The 20,769-nt window shown below is 44.5% G+C and overlaps 1 pseudogene; it reads left to right on the top strand.

Annotated features, from left to right (window-relative positions):
• Positions 1-20,203: 20,203 nt before the first annotated feature.
• Positions 20,204-20,320, top strand: LOC126210812 (5S ribosomal RNA; annotated as a pseudogene).
• Positions 20,321-20,769: the final 449 nt, after the last annotated feature.

Here is a 20,769-nt window from a genome sequence, read left to right as displayed (position 1 = left end):
TTCTGCCCGACTCTTTGTAACGCTTCGGTGTTGAAACGTTGTATTAAACAGGTTCTAGCGGGAAGCTGTAAAGTGGTACAAAGAAAAAAAACCGTACGCACTTCTCGCCAGCTTTCTCTGTAGTAGTGACCCAAGTAGATACGACAATATTCTGGTCTCCAGGTATCTAAAGGAATTTCGTGCAAGAAATGTGAAAAAATATATCTAATTAGTTGGAACTCTGGATAAGATGACGTTTAACCTCATATTTCTTTACGTACTACACGAACATGTCATAAAAAATAGTGGTTCCTATTTAAAAAAAACGCAGTATATATCCGTTTGACCTATGGCAGCGCCATCTAGCGGGCCAAGCATAGCGCTATCTGGTTTCCCCCCTCAAGTTAGACTAGTTTCGTTCTTCGTAGTTTTTTCGTTCGACGCTTATTTCGTAAGATATTTGGCCCAGTCACGATCAATGGACCACCCTGTATATATACTTGGTGGACACTAAAAATGGACCCTGTCTTCAGGCCACGAGTGGCCTACCGGGACCATCCGACCGCCGTGTCACCCTCAGAGGAGGATGCGGATAGGACGGGCGTGGGGTCAGCACAAATGGTTCAAATGGCTCTGAGCACTATGGGACTTAACTTCTGAGGTCATCAGTCCCGTAGAACTTAGAGATACTTAAACCTAGCTAACCTAAGGACATCACACACATCCATGCCCGAGGCAGGATTCGAACCTGCGACCGTAGCGGTCTCGCGGGGTCAGCACACCGCTCTCCCGGTCGTAAGATGGTATTCTTGACCGAAGCCGCTACTATTCGGTCGAGTAGCTCCTCAATTGGCATCACGAGGCTGAGTGCACCCCGAAAAATGGCAACAGGGAATGGCGGCTGGATGGTCACCCATTCAAGCGCCGGCCACGCCCAACAGCGCTTAACTTCGGTGACGTCACGGGAACCGGTGTATCCACTGCGGCAAGGCCGTTGCCATATATATTTGATGGAACAGATTATTTTTAGGAAATTTAGTACCGTAACTTTTTTCGTGACGAGAAAGAAAAATCAGTTTCACTCGTTGAATAATACATTAGCAGAAAATTGCATAATATCTGCTATATGTTCATCAACTACCACATTTTCTTGAATAGACCATTTGAATGACCTGTCATACACGTCTCCGTTCTAGCTACACGTTTTCATTCTCTACAAGTAAATACATCAGCTGTAACGTTACCATAAGTAGCAAGATTCACATCTTTCCAACATCCTTTTAATAATTAAAGTTTATTCTCTGGTATTTTGTCGTTCGTTACGACGTAGCGCCACAGATAAGCACGACGACACCGCCTCTCAACGACTAACTGTGAGCGACTGACGAGCACTGCACACAGCAGCTTTCACCGTTGAATGTGACATTTGCTTATAAAACAAAATCTGAATTTGTGGTTAGGTAAGTTCATTGCCAATTAATTTCCTGAATTACTTGCTTCTCTCGTCAGCGCTGAATTAATTTACTCGAAATGAGTCTCTATCCCATTTGTCGGTCTGTGGCGCTTCCATTACTTTTAGAAAATCATGTCTTCTTCGCTATAGTAGTATCTGTAGCCGCCACCTCCAATTCGGTAGACTCAAACTCCCATATGCAAACAGGTATGCAAGCATACTACGTCACTTCTCCTCTTCGCAGAATTTATCGACCCGGAAAAATGTTCGACAAGTTAAAATGATGCAAAATGTTCGAAATACTGAAAAACTGGGAGTAAGTTATAGGTGTAAACGCATAACACTCAATATGTACAAGAGCCGAACGGACGCAAGAGCAAAAACGCAGTATTCCGGTTAAAAATGGATTAAGATACGGATTTAGCCTTTCGCCATACTGTTTATATATGGAAGGAGCAATGACTGACATGAAAATTGGATTAAAACGCAAAGTGAAAGAATATCAATGATTAGATTCGCTGATGACATTGGTATCCTCAGCAAAAGTGAAGAATAATTACAAGACGTGAATGACCAGGCCAGTGGATAGAGAATACGTATGGAGAGTGAACCGAAGAAAGACGAAAGTAATGAGAAGTAGCAGAAATATAGGAGACATATTTAACAACAAAATTGGTGACCACCAAACAGACGAAATTAAGGAAAGCTGCTACCTTGGAAGCAAAATAACACATGACGAACGAAGTAAGAGGCATATAAACACGCAGATTAACACAGACAAAGAGGGCATTCCTGGTCAAGAGATGACTGCTAGTATTGAACATCGGTCTTCATTTGAGGACGGAATTTCTGAGAATGTACGTTAGGAGCTCAGCATTGTATGGCAGTGAATCATTCACAATACGAAAGCAGGAAAAGAAGAGAATCGAAGAGTTTGCAATGAGTCCTATAGAATGACGAAAATTAAGTGGACAGATAAGGAATAAGGAGGTTCTCCGCAGAGTCGCGAGGAAAGGAATATATGGAAAACAATGGCAAGGGGAAGGGACAGGATGGTAGGACATCTCTTAAGACATTAGGAAATAACTTCCACGGTATTAGAGGGAGCTGTAGAAGATCACAACTGTAGGGCGATACAGAGATTAGAATACATGCAACAAATAGGCCGTAGGGTGCAAGCGCTACTCTGAGGTGACAAGATTGGCATAAGAAAGGAATTCGTGGCAGATCGCATCAAACCAGTCAGAAGACTAATGATTGAAGAAAAGAAGTATCCAGAAGAATGTGTCGTATAATGATATAATTTTGCAAATACATGAAACGTCATGTCTGATGCTAAATTTTTACTGCATGAACAACGAAATATACTTAACTTGTGGGTAATTATGTGTACCGTTGGGTTAAAGTATCTAAGTACTCTCTTTCTCAAATACTTCGTGAATATAGTCTGCGTAATTTGCACGCCATGAGTTACGCTGCCTCAAGACACATACAGAGTTTCTAACTGAAAAACTTGAATTAGTGTGTCAAATCTTTAACGTAGGATTACTCTTTCTAATAATCAGATTATGACAGCATTTAAAAGTTTTTAAATACTTATATGAAATAGCGAATCTCAAATTTTTTCTGTTCTTGCAATCCATGAAGTAGGCGACTTGTAACAGGAAATGGGTGACTATAATATAAACTCTAAGATAAAAAAAAGACGCAGGACGAAGGAATTATCCGAATGGGACGGAAATCTGTAGATGCGAGTTTCAGAAACACTGGATGATTCATTAAAGAGAAAGAGCTTCACAAATTGAGACAGTCAGTAGCACTTTGGTCCATCTCTGACCATTATGCAAGCAGTTATTTGGCTTGGCATTGATTGCCAGAGTTTTTCGATGTCCTCGTGAGGGATATTGTGCCAAATTCAGTCCAATTGACACTTTAGATGGTCAAAATCACGAGGATGTTTCAGGACCCTGCCCATAATTATTCAACCGTTCCCAGTTGGGGAGGTATCTGGCGAACTTGCTTGCCAAAGTTGGGTTTGGCCAGCATGAAGACAAGCAGTAGAAACTGACGCTGTGAACGGGAAAGAATTATCTGGCTGACACGTAAGCAAAGATTGGCTTGCCATGAAAGGCAATCAGATGTGGTGTGGAACATCGCGATCCATCACTGTGCTGTAAGGGTGCTGCGGTTGACAACCAAAGGGGTCCTGCTATGAAAAACATTGGCACCCCAGACCGTCACTCATGGTTGTAGCGTCACACGGCGGGTGGCAGTCAGATAGGTATCCCGCGGCTGTCTGGGACGTCTCCCAGACATTCTGTCGCTGGTCTTTGGAGCTCAGTTCGAAGTGGGACTGTGTGGTATCACTTATCGATACAACTCCATGGCCTTTCAAGGTTGATAACGGAATGGCAAGTTTCTATTTGACGCCGATAGCGGTTGAATGGGGTCTGGAGGACCCAATGGTGCGCGTCCGCTGAGCCACACCTGCTGCAGCTCTGCGCTATGAGTGGTCTCTCACGGCGGCAGAACGGCTGGCGGCAGTTACTCGGTATGCGGACATTTGCCACGCCAGACATTTGCCACGCCGGACATTTGCCACACCGGATATTTGCCACGATTTTACCTGCTCCGAAGGGTTGCGACCCTCGTCTCCCCCTCCTCCTCCTCATCGCTGTCGCGCAGTAAAGGTAGTTACTGAGCCTTTCCGCTGGTTTACTTAACATAGGACCAGAATCTCTTTGGATTTTCCGCTACATTTCTAGAGAGACCTTCGTTTTAGAAACTATTAAATGCATCTCGCATTGAAATCCGCATCAAATTTCGAGCCGCAGTAAAACTTCGCCAATCTTGGAAATTTTGCGTTCGTCTAACTTATCCGTGCCTTTTTCGGTGCTCCTGCAGCAGCTTTCTGTCGTGTTTTGTGTACCATGGGGGATCAGTTCCGTCTCTTATTAATTTATTTGGTATGAATCTCTCGAGTGCTGTTGATATTATTTCTTTGAACTTAGACCAAAAAATGGTTCAAATGGCTCTGAGCACTATGGGACTCAACTGCTGAGGTCATTAGTCCCCTAGAACTTAGAACTAGTTAAACCTAACTAACCTAAGGACATCACAAACATCCATGCCCGAGGCAGGATTCGAACCTGCGACCGTAGCGGTCTTGCGGTTCCAGACTGCAGCGCCTTTAACCGCACGGCCACTTCGGCCGGCGAACTTAGACCACACACGGTCTTGACTATGGTTTGGACGGATTGGAGACTGTCTCTTAGAAAGACGTCAACCGAATTTTTAGCTGCTTTTATAAATAGATATATTTCGCGTTTAGTTTTGATGAATTTCTTTATTACAGAATTCAGCCTCGCTACGACTGTAACCCCTGTATCCGTCGTGATGTTCAGGATTACTTGTGGCTAAGAGGTCAAGTGGGTTTTCGTAACCATTTACAATTTGAATGGCCTCATGAACTAATTGTTCAAAATAATTTTAAAAAAGCATTTAGAACAATAACGGAAGTTCTTTTCTATCTACAATGGGGTCTGAAAATGTATTTTTTTCAACTTACGGTAGATTGAAGCCACTGCCAACTATAATTGTGTGAGTAGGGTACCTATTTGTGATGAGACTCAAGTTTTCTTTGAACTCATCAGCAACTGTTTCATCTGAGCCGGAAGTCGGTAAAAGGATTCAGTTATTAATTTATTCCTGTTGTCGAATATAACCTCTGCCCATGTTAAGTCATAGAAACTACCTGCTTCAATATCGCTTGTGAGCTGAAACACATATTACATTATTTTTCCTTAAGTTGTGCTTCCTATTTCCGTTGTAGTGCAGATCATTACAATTACGGCTTTTCCCTCCAAAACCTAGGATGCTTTCTCTGTGACGCTGCAAATACCAGAGCTAAACAATGTAGAACAACGTACGTTACAAGCATAGCATTCTATATTACTTCATTTCCTTATTTCTAACATTTTAAAATTGTACGTCGACTTTAGATGACATGTCAATCCTAGATGTTCTTATCTCTATTTAGTGAAGGTATTTTCAGTCATGTTTCGAACATTGTCCCGCTACACTTTATTAACTAATGTTTCGCCGCAAGAGATATCTGATTTTACAGAGTAAATTAATATCTCCTATGTCGTTATTTTTTTCAAACATTCACATCTCCATTTCTTCTTTCCTTATTGTCTTTTGGGCATGCAGTCCGTCCAGTACAGCGAGCCTCATCCTAGTTGCTACTGCACGAGCTGGACTAATTCTTGCTGCGTTATTTTTAATGAGTATCCGTACACTTGGAGACATACAACATATCTTTCTTTTGTAGTTCAACTGAGTGCCCAACGGCGAAGTCTTCTGTAAAGTTTTGGTGTTTTTCGCCTTGTTCCTCTGTGGTGGAATTTTCTCAGAATTACCAGAGTAGTACACCTTAGTGCTTGCACATTGTTTAAATGGCCCACTAAAGGTGTACAAAGTTTGAAGTAAATCCGTAATCCCAACGTAGTGGCCTCCCATTGTGAGACTAGATTCTGTGGAGGTTCTACTACTGTAAAAATTAAGTCTCGTTAGCTAGAACAATGCTCCATTCATTTTTGCAACCTCCGTTATTACACAACTACCCAAATTTCGATTCAGTGTACACTTCAATCCCAAAGAAAGCAGGTGTTGACACATGTGAAAATTACCGAACTGTCAGTTTGATAAATCACAGCTGCAAAATATTAACGCGAATTCTTTACAGACGAATGTAAAAACTGGTAGAAGTCGACGTCGGGGAAGATCAGTTTGGATTCCGTAGAAATGTTGGAACACGTGAGACAATACTGACCTTACGCCTTATCTTAGAAAAAAGATCAAGGAAAGGCAAACCTACGTTTCTAGCATTTGTAGACTTAGAGAAAGCTTTTGACAATGTTGACTGGAATACTCTCTTTCAAATTCTAAAGGTGGCAGGGGTAAAATACAGGGGGCGAAAGTCTATTTACAACTTGTACAGAAACCAGATGGCAGTTATAAAAGTCGAGGGGCATGAAAGGGAAGCAGTGGTTGGGAAGGGAGTGATACAGGGTTGTAGCCTATCCCCGATGTTATTCAACCTGTATATTGAGCAAGCAGTAAAGGAAACGAAAGAAAAATTCGGAGTAGGTATTAAAATCCATGGAGAAGAAATAAAAACTTTGAGGTTCGCCGATGACATTGTAATTCTCTCAGAGACAGCAAAGGACTTGGAAGAGCAGTTGAATGGAATGGACAGTGTCTTGAAAGGAGGATATAAGATGAACATCAACAAAAGCAAAACGAGGATAATGGAATGTAGTAGAATTAAGTCGGGTGATGCTGAGGGAATTAGATTAGGAAATGAGACACTTAAAGTAGTAAATGAGTTTTGCTATTTGGGGAGAAAAATAACTGATGATGGTCAAAGTAGAGAGGATATAAAATGTAGACTGGCAATGGCAAGGAAATCGTTTCTGAAGAAGAGAAATTTGTTAACATCGAGTATAGATTTAAGTGTCAGGAAGTCGTTTCTGAAAGTATTGCCAGCGAGGAGCGGCCGTGGTCTGGACTCGCCTTGTAAACGCGGCCGTGTCTTCATTACGTGGCCGGGTGTCCCGCCATCGGCGTGTGCCGGGCGACTACGGGCGCGGGTGGGAAGGCCGTGCGATGTGCGACGCGGACGCAAATATTTGTCTGCCGCGCGTGGCGTGGCACGGCAAACACGCGCGCTGGCGCAGGACCACGAATTAGCAGCCGCCGAGCCGGCAGCCACTTCACGCACTCGCCTCCCCCCACTACTTCGGCGAAGAGCAAGCGGCGTCTGGAGTGCGCGCACCACCGGGTGGCCGCTGTGCATTCTCGCCGTATGTGCTGGGCACGTCCACCTCTTTGCTTGGAAGGGTCAGCTGCCTCTGTTGCTCGCTGGACGCTGACGAGAACACGGCAAGTGCCATGATCCGATTTCCCCGAAACTACACTCAGTGGGAGAGGACTCAAGAGAGCATATGTATCGGCCTATCCCTGGTTACTCGACCGTTTGTCAGAAAAAAGACGGTTAAATTATTCAAAGTGATTTAGAGTATTCTTAAGGTACGAAAATCTCAGCGGAAATTTATTTATTTATTTTGTTTATTTATTTAACCTGATCAGATTAGGGCCATCAGACCCTCTCTTACATCGGACCAGTGTTCCACACATGCAGCATTTCACACATCAGAGTTACATCATGACAATAGTTTAAATAAGAAAATTAGATTACTCTAGTGATAATATGAATAAAGAGTAATGACTAAGACTTAATAAAGTAAATGCTGGCAGTATTTTACAACAGGTGCTATACATACAAATTATGATAAAAGCAATAATAATAACATTTAAAAAAATCAAATAATAATGATAAACAGGAGAAAAATTGGCAATAGTAATGAAGATACGTGCAGATGTACATTAATATTTTGGTGTGTAAAGTAGATGTTTACTAGTATAGCGAGTTTTGGGGAAGGGAGATTTGTTGTTGTTGTTGTTGTGGTCTTCAGTCCTGAGACTGGTTTGATGCAGCTCTCCATGCTACTCTATCCTGTGCAAGCTTCTTCATCTCCCAGTACCTACTGCAACCTACATCCTTCTGAATCTGCTTAGTGTATTCATCTCTTGGTCTCCCCCTACGATTTTTACCCTCCACGCTGCCCTCCAATACTAAATTGGTGATCCCTTGATGCCTCAGAACATGTCCTACCAATTTAAGGAGATTTAAGGAGGGGGAAAGAGGGAAGTAATGAGGTGAAGTAAATTCATGTACAGAGGAAGGCATTACTGTTGCTTAAGTAGGTACGTCATTAACTGTTTTTTGAAGCCGGACATGTTTTTAAGTTCTCTAACATAACGAGGGAGGTTATTCCAGAGTCGGGTTCCCGCTACTGTAAAGTATTTGGAGAAGGTGACTGAGCGATGCAGTGGAACAGAGAGGATTTTATTGTGATGGGAACGTGTGTTTCTGTCATGTTGTTCCGACATAAGCGTTAGGGATGAGGAGAGATATGAGGGACAGTGTACATTTATAAGGCAGTAGATGAGACAGAGTGTATGGAGATCTCTGCGTTTGTCTGCATATGCTGGTGAAATGTGATAAAAAAAGTCGAACGTCACAGATATATCGGACACAGGCATTCATAACCAGCTCCAGACGTCGGGAATTTTCCTGAGAGAGGCCTTGTAGGATAATATCGCTGTAGTCAATGATTGCGAGTATAAGCGTTTGTACTAATTTTTTTTGATCGAAAGGGAAGAGTTTTTTTATATTTTTGTAGGACATGAAGGGATGCTGATGCTTTTTTGCACACTGCAGTTACGTGCTCTGTCCAATTTAGATTTTCATCCATTATTATTCCCAAACTCTTTGCTGAGGGAGAGAAATTAATATTTGTTCCATTTAGGATAAGAGATGGTACGGATTCCCGATGTTTTGGGCTAATGAGCTTAGAGTGACCAACAAGTACCGTTTGGGTTTTAGATGGGTTTAGTTTAAATCCTATGTCCTGTGCCCATTTTGATAGTGCATCGAGGTCAGATTTGAAATTTTCAATAGCTTTCTTAAGATTGTTTGGTTTCGCACTTAGATACAACTGAAGGTCATCAGCATACATATGATATTTGTAATAGGTCAGAACCGATGACACATCATGGACATACAGAGAGAAGAATATAGGACCTAATAGTGAGCCTTGGGGAACGCCTGACACTACCTGCCGCCATTGTGATTTTATATTCCCGGACAGGACGCGTTGCTGACGAGACGTGATGTATGAGCGAAACCATTGCACCGCTCTTGGTGAGAAATTTAGACCGCTACGTTTGGCTAGTAAGATGTCGAAGTCGACAGTATCAAATGCTTTGCTGAAATCTAAGAAGCAAATGATAGTCGCTTCTTGTCTGTCCATGGCAAGTTTGAGGTCATCTGTCACCTTTATCAGTTCGGATGTTGTGCTTCGATGTTTACGGAAACCTGATTGGTGTTCGTCTAATAGGTTGTTAGTAAAAAAAAAAAGGCTCTGAGCACTATGGGACTTAACATCTATGGTCATCTGTCCCCTAGAACTTAGAAATACTTAAACCTAACTAACCTAAGGACATCACACAACACCCAGTGGTTGTTAGTAGTTAGGTAGTTGGTGAGCTGGTCATGGAAATGGTAGTACACTCACTTTTGCACCTCATGTTCCAAACCCGATCATTGTTTTTATTTTATTCATTTATCTACTCATGTCCGTAGAAGGTTACTAAACAAACGGGGTTATATTAATTGTGAAACTACAGCTGGGTTTCACAATAAGTGTCATAAATTTCTTATGCAATATCTGTGAGGATGATACTTTCATAGACTACTTTTTTCCAAATTCTCTTACTTTTACACACTGAAGCGCCAAATAAACTCGTGTAGGCAAGCGTATTCAAATACAGAGGTGTGTAAACAGACAGAATACGGCGCTCCGGTAGCCAACGCCTATATAAGACAACAAGTCCGACGTAGTTGTTACATCGGTTACTGCTGCTACAACGGCAGATTCTCACGCTTTATGTGAGTTTGAGCGTGTTGTTACAGTCGGTACACGAGCGATGGGACACAGCACCTCCGAGGTAGCGATGAAGTGGGGATTTTCCCGTACGACCATTTCACGAGTGTACCGTGAATATCACGAACCAATACGGTTGTAAAATCTCCGACATCGTTGCGGCCGGAAAAAGATCCTATAAGAACAGGACCAACGACGACTGAAGAGAATCTTTCAACGTGACAGAAACAACCCTTCCGCAAATCCCTGCAGATTTCAACGCCGGGTCATCAACAAGTGTCAGTGCACGAACGATTCAATGAAACATCATTGATATGGGCTTTCGGAGCCGAAGGCCCACTACCGTACCCTGGATAACTGCACGAGGCAAAGCTTTACGCCTCGCCTGGGCCCGTCAGCACCGACATTGGACTCTTGATGACTGGAAACATATTGCCGCGTTGGACGAGTCTCGTTCCGAATTGTATCGTGCGGATGGGCGTGTACGGGTACGCAAACAATCTCATGAATCCTTGGACACTGCATGTCAGCAGAGGATTGTTCAAGCAGGTGGAGGCTCTGTAATGGTGTGGGGCGTATGCAGTTGGAGTGATATGTGACCCTTGATATGTCTAAATACGTCTTACACGTAGGTAAGCATTTGTCTGATAACCCGCATGCAGGCCGGCCGGAGTGTCCGAGCGGTTCTAGGCTTTACAGTCTGGAACCGCGCGACCGCTACGGTCGCAAGTTCGAATCCTCCCTCGGGCATGGATGTGTATGATATCCTTAGGTTAGTTAGGTTTAAGTAGTTCTACGTTCTAGGGGACTGATGACCTCAGAAGTTAAGTCCCGTAGTGCTCAGAGCCATTTGAACCATTTGAACCTGCATGCACTCCGACCGAGTTGGGCAATTCCAGCAGGACAATAAGACACCGCACGCGTCCAGAATTGCTACAGACAGGTACACTCTTTTGAGTTTAAACACTTCCACTTGCCACCAAACTTCCCAGACATGAACGTTATTGAGCACATCTAGGACGCCTTGCAAAGTGGTTTTCAGAAAAGATCTCCACCCCCTCGTGCTCTTACGGATTTACGGACAGCCCTGCAGGAGTTATGATGTCAGTGCCCTCCAGCACTACTTCAGACATTAGTCGAGTACGTGCGACGTCGTTTTGTGACACTTCTGCGTGTTCGCGGTGGCGCTACTCGATATTAGGCAGGTGTATCAATTTTTATATTCTTATACTTTGTTCTTATGGTTATTCTACGGGTACATTTGGTGCATTCCATTGAATGATACCGATTATAGAAGCATTCGTAACACAGAAATTCCGAAAAGCACGAGCATCACTTGAAGACAGGTTTTCCACTGCGTCATTTCTTCGCATGAATCTCAATCGGGAAAGACACATCGTTAATATTGCTGAATATTTCACGCCTTTGCAGTAACTTTGCGGCTAACCAAGCATAACTGATCACTTTACCGAAAACTGGCGCTTGCAAATGGTTATGAATCACAATAAACAATAGGAATTTCGTAGAAAACAATTTCAAATAATTTTCTCATTCTTTCACTCAATTTTAGCGGTTGTCTGTTGCTATATATGACCGTGATCGACCATCTCCTCTCCTGCGGGCAGCAATGCCTGTGGTTCGTGAAGTTCCCTAAGCACGTGAAACAATGCTGGTTGAAATACCAAACTCGTGGACCACAATCTTTACTTCTTCCACTTTCCAGTTCTCCGAGATTTCCACTGCTTGTGAAGTCATCCAAGTGTTGTCTCCAGGCCACGTTGTAATTAAGAATACTGCCGCAGGGCACCGTAACTGCCCACTGATTAACAGACACTGTCTTTTCCCCTTTCCTTCAACATCCTCATGTTGCGCGGCCAGCTCTACTTGGCGCTATAGACACGTTGACCTCCAACTTTCCGTGCGCGACTAGGAAACCTCTGGCTATACGCTCCTGCACTTCCATTCAATTCCACTCATTAATCGTTACTTTATATATCTCGTCCTTAAGATTTGCAGAGCAATACACAAGAACATGGTCCATATAAAACTGAATGTCGAACTTAATGGAAGATTAGAACTGTATGCCGGACCGACGCGACAGTTGAACTTGGGCCCGTTGCCTTTCGCGGACAAGTGCTCTACCGGCCGAACTAGCCAAGCACGACTTACGACGCGTCCCCACAGCTTCAATTACGCAAGTAACTCACCTCGCCCCTTCGTAACTTCACAGACATTCTCTTGCGAAACTGGCAGAACTAGCACTTCTGGAAGAAAGGTAGGTAGGAGACGAGGTAATGGTGTAAGTAAAGCTGTGACGATGGGTCGCGGATGGTGCTTGGGTCGCTCAGTCGGTGGAGCACTTGCTCGCGAAAGGCAGAGTTCCCGAGTTCGAGTCTCGGTCCGGCTCACAGTTTTAATCTCCCAGGACGTTCCACATCTGCGCACACTCCGTTATAGAATGAAAATTTCGTTCTGAAAACCGAATCTCCTTCTTCTGCCCTTTACGTATTAAGGATTTGCCTGTTACGGTATCCAACTTTTCCTCAGCCTTCCGAGATTTATTCAAAAAAATGTGTGTGAAATCTTATGGGACTTAAAACTGCTAAGGTCATCAGTCCCTAAGCTTACACACTACTTAACCTAAATCATCCTAAGGACAAACACACACACCCATGCCCGAGGGAGGACTCGAACCTCCGCCGGGACAAGCCGCACATCCCATGACTGCAGTGCCCTAGACCGCTCGGCTAATCCCGCGCGGCGAGATTTATTCCACCTACTGGATTACAATTTCTGATTGTGTTAGGGAGTATGCCGCAGGTCATTCACTCAAGATGTTGAGAACACACTGAAAGGAATCGAGAGGGATGACAATCAGACAGTGGAAGCAGAGCGTTCTAGACACGAGGGGGTCCGGTGACGTGCAGCGCGAGCTAGTGTTCTTTACGCCAGGCCCGGAGAAAGTGGGTCGAGCGGAGAACGTAAGCGCGAAGAAAGTGATCGAAAACGATAAGACTCACCCGTCACCTTACGAAGCGGAAGAAATGCTAGGAACGTTCGTATACACACCCTTTTTTTGGGAGGGGGGGAAGGGGGAGGGGCATCAGTATTCTGACTGGTCTGATGCTGCCCGCCACGAATTTTTCTCCTCAGAGTAGCTCTTGTAACCTACATCCTCTATTATTTGCTGGATGTATTCCAATCTCTGCCCGCTTCTACAGTGTTTGCCCTCTACAGCTCCCTCTAGTACCATGGAAGTCATTCCCTCATGTCTTAGCAGATGTCGTATCACCCTGTCCCTTCTCCTTATCAGTGTATTTCACATATTCCTTTCCTCTCCGATTCTGCATAGAACCTCCTCATTCCTTACCTTATCAGTCCACCTAATTTTCAACATTCGTCTGAAGCACCATGTCTCAAATGCTTCTATTCTCCTCTGTTCCGGTTTTCCAACAGTCCATGTTTCACTATCATACAATGCTGTACTCCAGACGTACGTTCTTAGAAATTTCTTCCTCAAATGAAGGCCGATATTTGATGTTAGTAGACTTCTCATGGCCAGGAATGCCCATTTTGCCATTGGTAGTCTGCTTCTGATGTCTTCCTTGCTTCGTCCGTCACTCGTTATTATACTACCTAGGTAGCAGAATTCCTTAACTTCATCTACTTCGTGACCATCGATCCTGATATTAAGTTTTTCGCTGTTCTCATTTCTACTACATCTCATTCTTCGTCTTTCTTCGATTTACCATACACCACATACACCCATCAAAAAAGTTTTGCATCACCCCGGTTCCAAGAACTCCAGAAGATTGACGTTGACTGTAGATATTGTATCACAGACACAGTCCCTTTGACTGTTCAGAGATGTCACTAAACCCGACCAAAATGTAAACAACCACGCATGAGCAGCGTCTTTTAGACGGAGGGGGTCCGACAGCCGATCAGTTCCAGTCATTCCACCAGTAAGGAGGTACACTGCTCGTGTTGTATGTAGTTCAAGAATGCCTAGAGTAGACGGTCAATACCGCGGTTCGACCGCGTCCGCATTGTTACTTTGTACCATGAAGGGCTCTCAACAAGGGAAGTGTCCAGGCCTCTCTGAGTGAACCAAAGCGATGTTGTTCGGACATGGAGGAGATACAGAGAGACAAGAACTGTCGATGACATGCCTCGGTCAGGCTGCGCAAGGGCAGTGGATGAGGGCTACCTACGGATTATGGCTCGGAGGAATCCTGACAGGAATGCCACCATGTTGAATAATGCTTTTCGTGCAGCCACAGGACGTCGTGTTACGACTCAAACAGTGCGCAATAGGCTGCATGATGCGCAACTTCTCTCCCTACATCCACGGCGAGGTCCATCTTTACAACCACGATTCCGTGCAGCGCGGTACAGATGGGCCCAACAACATGCCGAATGGACCGCAGGATTGGCATCACGTTCTCTTCACCGATGAGTGTCGCATATGCCTTCAATCGGACAATTGTCGGAGACGTGTCTGCAGGCAACCTGGTCAGGCTTAACGCCTCAGACACACTGTCCAGCGAGTGCAGCACGGTGGAGGTTACCTGCTGTTTTGGGGTGGCATTATGTGCGGCCGACGTTCGCCGCTGGTGGTCGTGGAAGGCGCCGTAACAGCTGTACGATATGTGAATGCCATCCTCCAACCGATAGTGCAACCATATCGGCAGCATATTGGCGAGGCATTCGTCTTTATGGAAGACAATTCGCACCACCATCGTGCACATCTTGTGAATGACTTCCTCCAGGATAACGAAATCGCTCGATTAGAGTGAGCAGCATGTTCTCCAGACATGACCCCTATTGAACATGCCTGGGATAGATTGAAAAGCCGGCCAGAGTGGCCGTGCGGTTCTAGGCGCTACAGTCTGGAACCGAGAGACCGCTACGGTCGCAGGTTCGAATCCTGCCTCGGGCATGGATGTGTGTGATGTCCTCAGATTAATTAGGTTTAATTAGTTCTAAGTTCTAGGCGACTGATGACCTCAGAAGTTAAGTCGCATATTGCTCAGAGCCATTTGAACCATTTTTTTGATAGATTGAAAAGGACTGTATATAGAGATGGGACCCACCAGCCACTCTGAGGGATCTAGCCGTATCTGAAGCGAATGCCACGAAGCCAAAAATGAAACGCCAATTCAACGAATGGTTTCATTATGGGTCGCCGCGAAAGTCGAAAGGGCGTCAGAGCCCCAGTATGGTGAAAACTATGGTGATTCTCGTGTACGACTGTGATGGTGTTATCCTAATGCATTACGTTCCTCCACGGCAGACCGTCACTGCACAGTATTACTGTTCGTTTTTGGAGCGTCACCTGCGACCAGCTTCGCGAAAGAGGCGGAGACACTTTCTGCGCAACGCACCCATCATTTTGCACGACAATGCGCGGGAGCATACAACGCAAGCTGTGGCTGCTCTGTTCGGTCGATGGGACTAGAAAGTACTGTACCACCCAACATACTCCCCGGACTTAAGTCCTTTTGACTTTGATTTGAATCCGAAGATAAAGGAACCACTTCGTGGCATTCGCTTCACAACTGTTCCAGAGATTCGACAGGCAGTAGACCGCTCCATTCGTACCATCAACAGAACAGGCTCTGCTAACGGTATACTACGCCTTCCACATTGCTGGCAACGGGTTCTACATAACGCTGGTGACTACTTTGAAGGACAGTAACAGGTGCAAACATTTAATTCTTTTGTATCGGTTGTGAATAAATAGTTGCCACTATTTAAGTTCCTACCCTCGTACTTAAAAGTATGAGTGAGCAGATGGAAGTATATGTAATTAAATGGAGAGATCATGTCACAAGAATGAATGGAAACGGGACGCCCAAAGTAATAATTTACTATCGACTGTTGCCGACAAGATCAGTAGTTTGACCGAGAAAGAGGAGGTCAGATCAAATAGAAACTCACCTAAGATAACACAGTTCCGAGGATGTGACAGGTAAATGTCTCACAAATAAAGAAGGAGTAAACTGAGAACCGATAATCAGTATAAACAAATCAAATTAATACTGTGAAATCTTCGGTTTATTCAGATATAAAGACATTTGGTCTCCTCCTAAGTCGTACTGACACCATTTTATTTCCACTGAAGTTTCCTGCACACCTCTTTTAGTCTTTTGTGGGGGTTGCATCCGACTGGTACTATGCTAGCAGCACAACTTTGAACTGAAGTCTGCTGTATTCCCTAACAGCTAAAAAGTAGAGAGACTATTGGAATAATTAAATACTTCAACAGCATGAACGAGGTGGATGAATACAAGCTTCATATAATAATATGGTATGTCAAAGTCGCCTAAATACTACAGACAAATTACATTACTGGGTTCGACATGCCATTATCAGAAACATATGTGATAAAAAAAGTCACGAACAGTTTGGCCATGAGGTATGAAGTCTAGATCCATGCGTACTGAACGTGATGAGAATGGTACAAAACACTACAGTTTATTCTTCATGACGACAATGATAGTGGATTTTTATCACACCTGAAGGCTAGAATATTATGCTGAAACAATAAATTATTATATAAGAATTTATAAATTCGATTGCTTCCAAATGACAGCGTGTCCATTTTTTTAAGAAAAAAGAGAAAACAAAAAAAAATAAAAATAAAAGTCAGTAACTGACCACCAACAATGCTTTAAGGAATCGTATCTCCTTGTCTGGTTGATAGCTAGCTTTTCACGCACCTCAGTGTTGTTGATGTGTTTCTCCTGAACCATTAGTCTACCATAGTATCATGGTAACTCAGAGTGAGGGAGCTTTAATCAGCCTATCGTGAGTTTTTATCGTGATAGCAACTGATAGTATACACAAAATGTCTTGAATTCATTCACTTTAAGATGGGCTTGTCTACTGTATTCTCACCGTGGCTCTCTGACATCGGCCACAGAAGGCCATATGCAGAAATATCGTGGTTAGGTAAGGTCATACAATGCTACAGTTTACAAGTACATTCAGATGTACCTGCAGATTATGACCCTCCGTACTGAACTTGTCTGTTTTAACAATTACTATGAACTTAAGTACATGTCTGTGGAATATAATAAATAACTAAATATTCACAGAGTCACAACGAGGACGAAAGTGTGTGTTGAGTGATCTTAGCAGACAGTCATCGAGAAGGACTGTGACGAAAAATAAGAAGGTGACATCTGCAAAAGTCACTGCAGAAGTGAATGTCGGACTTGAGATCCCTATCAACACGAAAACACCGCGAAGGGGCGTCATAAGCAGAAAATTTTAGGACGAGCTGGAATTCCAAAACCACACATCACTGACGTAAATGCCAGTAACAGGAAAACGTTGTGCCGAAGCCATAAAACCTGGACGCGGAGTAAGTCATTTGATCAGAAGAGTCTTTTGCTGAACACTGTTTCCAGCTTCTGGTCGCGTTTACGTCCCAAGAGTGAACTATGGCGGGGGATCGGTGATGCTTTGATGTTCCATCGGCCCCATACTTAATCTACAATGCCGCATTACTACCAAGGATTATGTGACCATTTTGGCTGATCATGTCCGTCCCACGGTACAATGTTTCTTCCCAAGTGATGGTGAGTTCCAAGATGGCGGTGACCCTGTTCACATAGCTCGCATCGTCTGGCACAGGTTTTGTAAGCACGAAGTTGGATTTTTGCATCTCCTCTGGCCACCACCACACTCACGAGATCTCATTATTATTGAGCCTCTGAGGTCTACATTGGAGAGAAGGGTTCGTTGTCGCTGTCCACCTCCATCATGTTATGTCACTATATTGCAACAAGAATGTTATAAGATAGCCTTGAAAACAATACAGGGCCTGTATCTATCCACTACAAGCCGACTGGAAGCTGTTTTGAATGCCATCGGGTTCCCTACACCGTATAGGCTTAATAATACGTATTTGGTGTTCGATATTTTGGCAATGGCAATGGCAAGGAAAGCGTTTCTCAAGAAGAGAAATTTGTTAACATCAAGTATAGATTTAAGTGTCAGGAAGTCGTTTCTGAAAGTATTTGTATGGAGTGTAGCCATGTATGGAAGTGAAACATGGACGATAACTAGTTTGGACAAGAAGAGAATAGAAGCTTTCGAACTGTGGTGTTACAGAAGAATGCTGAAGATAAGGTGGGTAGATCACGTAACTAATGAGGAGGTACTGAATAGGATTGGGGAGAAGAGAAGTTTGTGGCACAACTTGACTAGAAGAAGGGATCGGTTGGTAGGACATGTTTTGAGGCATCAAGGGCTCACAAATTTAGCATTGGAGGGCAGCGTGGAGGGTAAAAATCGTAGAGGGAGACCAAGAGATGAATACACTAAGCAGATTCAGAAGGATGTAGGTTGCAGTAGGTACTGGGAGATGAAGAAGCTTGCACAGGATAGAGTAGCATGGAGAGCTGCATCAAACCAGTCTCAGGGCTGAAGACCTCAACAACAACACATTTTTGTCCATCCCTCATATACATATTACTAAATGTCTAAAGTGGTCAACCGGTTTCACGTTGGTAATATAATGATTTCACGCAGCAATAGAGGTTTGACTTAAAGCATTTCGTATCGAGGTTTGGGGTGGGGAGTGTTTTGGTGGACGGGTCCCATTTGAGCTAGGAACATGCGATAAAAAGCTTTTGGTTTAGCCAAGAGCAGCAGCCATTTGTACAGCCATTCCAACATCTGTCTTACTTAGCTACGTTACAGTATACACTGATGTGACAGGAGTAATGGGACAGCGATATGAACGTATTCATATGGTAGTAGTATCGCGTACACAAGGTACAGAAGGGCAGCGCATTGGTGGGGCTGTCATTTGCACTCAGATCATTCATGTGAAAAGGTTCCAGACATGATTATGGGCGCACGATGCGAATTAACAGACACTGAACGTGGAATGATAATCACAGCTAAACGCATGGGGCAATCCATTTCGGAAATCGTTAGGAAATTCAATATTCCGCGATCCATAGTGTCAAGAGTGTTCCGAGAATGCAAAATTTCAGACATTACCTCTCACCACGGGTAATACAGTGCCCGACGGTCTTCACTTAACGATCGATAGCAGCGGCGTTCGCGTAGAGTTGTCTGTGGTAACCCACAAGCAACACTGCGTGAAATAACCGCAGAAATAAATGTAGGACGTACGATGAATGTATCCGTTAGGACAGTGCTGCGAAACTTGGTGTGAATGGGCTGTGGCAGCAGACGACCGCTGCTAACAGCACGAAATCGCCTACAGTGCCTCTTCTGGGCTCGTGGCCGTAACGGTTGGAACCTAGACAACGGGAAAATCGTGGGCTGTTCAGACGAGTCTCCATATTTGTTGGTAAGAGCTGATGGTAGGATTCAAGTGTGGCGCAGACCTCACTAAGCTACGGACCAAAAAGCACTGTGAATGCAGATGGTGACTAGATAATGGTGTGGGCTGTGTTTACATGGTCCGCTGATCCAAATGAACCGATCACTTGGAGAGCATTTGTACCCACTCATGGAATTTCATTTACCCAAACAACAATAAACTTTTTATGGATGACAAAGCGCCATGTCGCTGAGCCTTAGTTTTCCGCTATTGATTTGAGGAACATTCTGGACAGATTGAGCGAAACATTTTTCCAGCCAGATCGCCTGAGATGAATCCAATCGAACATTTAAGGGACATAACTGAGAGGTCAGTTTGTGCACAAAATCCAGCACCAGAAGCGCTTTCGCAGTTATGGACGCCTTTGAGACAAAATGGTTCAAATGGCTCTGAGCACTATGGGACTTAACATCTGTGGTCATCAGTCCCCTAGAACTTAGAACTACTTCAATCTAACTAACCTAAAGACATCACACACATCCATGTCCGAGGCAGGATTCGAACCTGCGACCGTAGCAGTCGCGCGGTTCCGGACTGAGCGCCTAGAATCGCTAGACCACCGCGGCCGGCCCTTTGAGACAGCACGGTTCAATATTTCTGGAGGGGACTTACAACGAATTGTTGAGTCCATGCCATGTCGAGTTGCTACACTACGCTGGGCAAAGGGAGATACGGTACAATGTTAGGAATTATCCCACGACTTTTGCCACGTCACTGTATTAAGCAAGGTTTGAACGATGAACAGAAGGCGGCGCCCAGGCAAATGGGGTAAATTCTGCAACAGTTTTCAATTGGGTCAAAATTAAGGCTCAGCTAATGGCACGATTTGGCAACGGCCTTGCCGCAGTGGATACACCGGTTCCCGTGAGATCACCGAAGTTAAGCGCTGTCGGGCTTGGCCGGCACTTGGATGGGTGACCATCCAGGTGCCATGCGCTGTTGTCATTTTTCGGGGTGCACTCAGCCAATTGAGGAGCTACTCGACAGAATAGTAGCGGCTCCAATCATAGAAAACCATCCTAACGACCGGGAGAGCGTTGTGCTGACCACACGCCCCTCCTACCCGCATCCTCAACTGTGGATGACACGGCGGTCGGATGGACCCGACTTGCCACTTGTGGCCTCAAGACGGAGTGTTTTAAGGGCACGATTTGCATGTGCACGGTATTACGCGTGGTTGTGTACTGGGAAGGAGGTGCTTCTAGGGAGGTGCACCTATAACTCGGTGTATGAAGCTTGTGTGTGAGTAACGTCGTACAGTAGACCAGCGGGTGGTTGTTGTTGCGCAGGCGGAACAAGATCGTGGCTCGGTGAGGCCCGGCCGCTGCAGACACGGGGGCAGCCTTGAACCCAGCTGGCGGCCGACCGGCACGGCTCGCCGACTCACCTGCGGC

The sequence above is a fragment of the Schistocerca nitens genome, chromosome 1, assembly GCF_023898315.1.
Source record: "Schistocerca nitens isolate TAMUIC-IGC-003100 chromosome 1, iqSchNite1.1, whole genome shotgun sequence".
Classification (NCBI taxonomy): domain Eukaryota; kingdom Metazoa; phylum Arthropoda; class Insecta; order Orthoptera; family Acrididae; genus Schistocerca; species Schistocerca nitens.
Note: the sequence above shows the minus strand (reverse complement) of the source record. Positions and strands in the feature narration are given on the sequence as shown.